We start from the raw sequence: 6,000 nt of genomic DNA, 5'->3' as shown, positions 1-6,000 counted from the left end.
AGAGGGTGACGGCGAAGAAGTGCCTCCATAGATTAAAGTGGGGGCTGATCCCCAAGAACCCCTCACATAGGGCAATGAATGCCGCCATGTGCTAGATCACACTAGGGTCAAGATGCTATAGCTCGATCTTGTAGTACTGCAGTAGCCCTCGAAGAAATCTATGGGTGGGGGTCACGAACCCACGCTCATGGAAGTGGGCGAATGACACCACATAGCCATCGGGCGGCGATGGCACGTCCTCCTCGTCAGGCAGTAGCCACACCTTAGCCATGTTAGAGCGGCACCATGGATCCATTGGAGATGAGGCAAGTGGATGCGAGCTCAACAGCGATAGGGATGCGGAGGCCAGAAACCTAAGCGATCGGTGGCAGCGGTTGTGGATGCGGAGGCAAGGATGCAAGGTATGGAACCTAGAGGGCGAACCCTTTGGTTTTATAGGGGCAACAGATGTGAGGAAACCAACCACCGGCCACGATCTGCCACAATGTCTCACCGCAGGACATGCGCATGCAATCTCTGTCTATCCCCTTGACAAACTCACCGAACATTTTGCCTCTCCAGATGGGCCACGACTCATCACAAGTAAGAGGAATACAGACCTAAAAACACCTCTATGGCCCGTCTAGGCCCAAGAGTTCAAAGGTTTGCCCATCGACGGGTTCGACAACCACTCCAGGCACCCTTAGGGTAAGGGATGGGCCCGCAAGTGGCCAGTACCCTAGCGCATGAGCGCCGTGGGCATCCTAGCCCATGTTCGAGTCTCGGCTAGATAAGATCCATGTTTTTTCCTCAAAGAAGATCATAGATCCCTCAGGGCCAGTTGAACGGACCCAAGACCTATATGGATTGATCATTGAGAATCTAGAGTCAGTCACCAACTGACCCGAGCTAGATCCCCATGATTGGGATGTTGGGGCCCCACTCAAACTAGCCAACTAACAACTCACCAAGCACCATGCATCATCCATAGACAAAAATCATGGCATGGCTCACCCATCTAGTTGCAAAAACCATGGATAGGGTGACAATCACAAAGACAAGCCAAGCCTTGGCCGAACACCCTCTACGTGAGGAGGCTTGAGGAAAGATTCGACTCGCAAGGAGACCAAATGCACGATCATAGAGTGACAGACCCCCATAGGTGTAAAACTTAGAGAATCACCATCCATAGGTCATGCCACAGGCAACAAAAGAAGGCCAAGGGCCTCAGAGTCCTCCCATTCAGAAAACCCTCTAAAGGAGTATTCAACTCCTCCATAGGCTTAGGGGCTACTATCGAGGACCAATACTAGGGTACCCAAAGATGACCATCAATGTGGACTCACCCAAGTAGTCAAAAGCACGACTATAGCTCCAACCAATGCCTAGGTGCACAAGCTCTGCCTTGCCCAACCTCTGAGGGTGGGCTCTGCCTTACCTGACCTCAAAGGTCTAGCTCCGCCTCACCTAACCCTGAGGTCATGGGCTCTGCCTCGCCTGACCCTTGGGTATGCACTATGCCTCACCCGACCCTTGGGTCTACACTCTGCCTCGCCTAACCTCTGAGGGCTGGTTCAGCCTCACCCAACCTCAAAGGGTTGGCTCCACCTCACCCGACCCTTGGATCTGCACTCCACCTTGCCTGACCCATAGGTCTGCACTCCGCCTCGCCCGACCCTTAGGTCAGCGCTTTGCCTCACCTGACCCTTGGGTCTGTGCTCCACCTCACCCGACCCCAAGGCCATGGGCTCCACCTCGCCTGACCCTAAGGCTGGGGGCTAAGCCTTGCCCAACGGAGACCAATATCACCGCCAACCACACTAGGTGCAAACATATGGGCCTGAGTCAAAGCTTTGACACCAAGGAAGAGACCAGCATGCCCTGATGTAACCTATGGCCTCAATGGGCCATACCTGAGGGTTCATGTCAGGAACAATGTTGGGCATACCGGTGTTGTTTTGCTTAACCCCTGTACGAACACTAATAGGCACGTTAGTTCACCCCGACATCCTCCCAAATGAAGTGGAGCACCATGACCAACAAATGATGCCTACGCATGGCGCTAGTGATGGATAGGGCTATGATGTGAAGCTATCCCTTTTGACGTCTACAGGGTTGGTGGGACCCACATGAAGATGAGGAAGGACCCAACGATCCTAAAGGACTTCTTCTCCCTCTCATTCTCCTCTCATCCTCTGCTGTAACCTGTGCTTTCCCTTGGCCTATAAAAGGGAAAGCAAGGTGTGGGGGATATACCCCTAGGTACCACAAGATGGTACATGGGCCGCACCATCCAAGGTGGCCCGGCCTGTAAGATCAAGGCGTGCACGGCAAGATTACAAGTTGTACTAGATATTGTAATAGTACCAAATAGGATACTTTACTTGTAACCCTCCTCCTCTAGAGTATACAAGGAGAGGCAGGGGTCCTCCTCAGAGATCACCTCAATCAATACAGAATAATGAGACACAGGACGTTGGTATTACGCCAACACGGTGGCCAAACCTATATAAATCTTGTGTCTTGTGCCTCTATAACCTTCTGGTTCCTGATTACATGCACCATCTACCGACAATCTACCATCATGGGCATACCCCTAGATGGACTGCCAACCATATTTTGTCGACACAAGGCATCCCATTTAGGGGACCCCCGATTGACTCATCACAACACATCACACCGATTCAGGCTAGATCCAGTTGAACCATCATGAACCCATCAAACCCCGAACATATGGCTGAGTAGCAACCGAGCTCTCTTAGTGCCCGTTCACTCTTTTCACTAAGAGACTTGGGACCCATCCCTCTCTTACCTATTTGTAACCCCTACTATGAACTTTTAATGCTAATAACACGAGCAGCTGCAACAAACTGGATGTAGAGACATTCTACCCAAACCAGTATAAATCTTGTGTCCTCTTAGTACACCATCTAAGCCAGACACACAATATTAGAAATTTACTTATTGGTGGCAAGGGGGGCACCGGCCGGCCCTTGGATCCACCACCTCTTGACACTACGGCTCTGGTTGGCTCCTAATGGTGGTTGTGAAGTTGTCACATGTTGAAATTCGGGTAGGAAGTAGGTTGGTAAGTCAGTTGGAGGCACCCAAGTGTATGACAATGGGCCATTGGATCCAAGGTCATCCAACCTCAGACATTGATCAAACCGACATTGAATGGATGCTTGGCATTGCTTCTAGAGTAGCTCCCATGGATTAGTGATGTGGCATGGCCACTTAGGGGCCTAGCAGCACCCAATTGGGGCTAGGCGGCATGGCCAAGTGGGCCCAAGGCCCCTGCCACATCCACTTGAGTCCCAAGTCCATATTTGTCACCAATTTAGCCTATTTTTGCTAAAATTTCTTGCATACAAATAATTCTACAAGCACAAGTGGAACTAGGTGAATTATAAACAAAATTCAACACATGTGATGATGATTTGCCTCACTTACCTTGCTTTTGGGTGGAATGTTGATGGTCCAAACCGGTGTTAATGACCGTCAATAGGGTTTAAACTAATGAATTCCATGAGTTTTGGTGAATCTATGTTTGTAGGACTTATTCAGAAACGAGCAAGGTGGACCTAATCATCAGAGAAAACCACGTTTATCTACAATGAAACCGACTTAAAAGACTCTAGAATAGTCTAGAAGACAATGCTCCATGACCCGACCCCTTTCATCAGGGTGTGGGGTCGACCAGCCCCATCTACAGGCCGACTGGCCTATGGGACCCACCTAGCAACCCCTCTTTGCTACGTCGATGATGAGATCCTAACATATGGGGATTGAGGGATACCCATCGTGTATGCTCGCGCACACCCTCAGACCAAGAAACCTAGCCGAGCCTAAGCACACCATGGCCTCTGCTTAGAGATCGAGGGATTATACGAGCCTCAGGCTCCCGATCGATAGGAAACCTAAGCCTAGCCCTTGGCTCTTGCCCGGCCTACAATGCTAGCCAAGGCCTAGGCACTAGAAGATATGCCCCAAGCCATCGAGGCTCGAGGGCTCCGCAACTCAGAACTTTGGGTGTGGCCTTGCCGGCTGCTCCCCTAATAGGGTAACACACAGGACATGGAAAAAGAAGACAAGCTCTCCTCGGCCTTCGAGGGCTTGGGGGCTTCTGGGCCCACATGTCAGCCCTCAAGCTGACCTCCCTCGCCACCAAGAAGACTCAAGAAGGTGTGCCTAGGGGAGGCTGATCCAAGCTGACATAGCCTGACACTCAATGTGTTAGAACAGGCTAGCTAGACGATGCCTAGGGCTTCATTTGCTTCATGACACTACCATGGTCCATAGAGCGTCACTACAAGACCCTCCTAGACTCTGATGCATGTAGACCATAGGCTGAACCCTCCAAACCACCATGTCCCTAACCTATCTTGATATATAAGGGATAAGATCGGATCCTAGAGGGGGGAAGACAATCCCAGACAGATCATTCCATTCCTCATCGATCCGCTCTGGCTAGGCACACTACAAGGTTTTACCCCTGATGCAATGGCCTAAAAGCGTTGCAATATACCAAAAATAGTTGCGATAGACAAAATTGCAACACTTTTTTTTTCATTCGCAGGCGTTGCCATAGTAACCGTGGCAAAAGGTTTGCCCAATGACTCATTTTGGTGTTGCAATAGGTTTTCCCCTATTGCAACACCAAGGAGTGTTGTTGCAATGCCATGTAGTGTTGCAACCCATAGTATAGGCAACCATCGTGGGTGTTGCAATAGTTACTATTGCAACACACCTGGTGTTGCCAGAAATACCTATTGCCACGTACCCAAAGCGTGGCAATAGGTGCACTAGCAATGATATTGGGTGTTGCAATAGACCTTATTGCCACACATCAATAGCATTGCAATAGATGGACCCTCTATTGCCATGCTATCTCGATGGTTGCTATAGGTGGAACCCTCTATTGCCACGATAAATATTTGGTTGCTAGAGGTAGCCTCTCTGTTGCCACACTAAACATTGTGCTTGCTATAGGTGCAACCATCTATTGCCATGATAAATGTTTGGTTGCTAGAGCTTGCCTCTCTATCGCCACGATCAATATTGGTTGCTATACTTAGACCCTCTATTACCATGCTTACTATTGTGTTGCTACAGTTTGGAGACTATTGCAACGCCCACTGTTCCGTTGGTATGATATTTTTTGCAACACCATTTGTTTGTTGCTATATCATATATTGCAACGCCAAATTATTATGTCAATAGTCCATATTGCAACGCTTTGGTTGCTTCAAACAATAATTGCATGCCAAACAATAAATGATGAAAGAAGCATTTAGACATCCATTAATGTAACACCCAAAATTCTACTACAAATTAGCAATTAAATTCTTGCCCTATTTATACATTTTCTAGGTATTTCTAACATAGGCCAAATAATAAAAATTGTATAAATAAAATAAACTATAAGTTTAGAAACTTGTTTGTTGCATTCATGCCAAATCATATGGTTTTTGATTGAGTGTAGGGCTAGATGATTTGAAATCGAATTCAAAGCTTATTTGAATTTGGCTTAAAAATGGAAATGGAGAAAATAGAATTGAAAAAAAAGATTTGAGTTGAAAAGAATTTATCTTCTCTTTTTTTCAGCCCAACCGAACCAGGCCGGCCTTCTTCCTCCCCCTTCCCGGCCTGCCTTGCCTGGTGTCGGCCCACTCGGCGGCTGCCCCGCACTGGCACGTTGGCCCGCACCCCGCGCGGCCCAGCTTGCCGCCTGCGTGCGCATCAGCTCGGCCGGCCTTCATCATCGAGCCACCGCCCGTTCCCTCTCTCGCTGCGCAACTGGACCAGCCCACCAGCGCAGCCCACCTCGGCACTGTGGCCTGCAACGCCCACGCCGCTGCTCCCTCCCTTCTCTCTCCCACTGCGCAGTTGGTCCCACCTGTCAGCCGCATGCACCCATCGTCTTCTTTCCTTTCTTCCCCGATGCTCTTTCCTTTTCTCTGCCCATCAATGGCGCGACTCTGAATGGAAGGCCACCAGCGCCCGTATGGAAGGCGCTGA

The sequence above is a fragment of the Miscanthus floridulus genome, chromosome 6 (genome assembly GCF_019320115.1).
Source record: "Miscanthus floridulus cultivar M001 chromosome 6, ASM1932011v1, whole genome shotgun sequence".
Taxonomy (NCBI): domain Eukaryota; kingdom Viridiplantae; phylum Streptophyta; class Magnoliopsida; order Poales; family Poaceae; genus Miscanthus; species Miscanthus floridulus.
The sequence above is the reverse complement of the archived record's forward strand: the minus strand, read 5'-3'. Positions refer to the sequence as shown.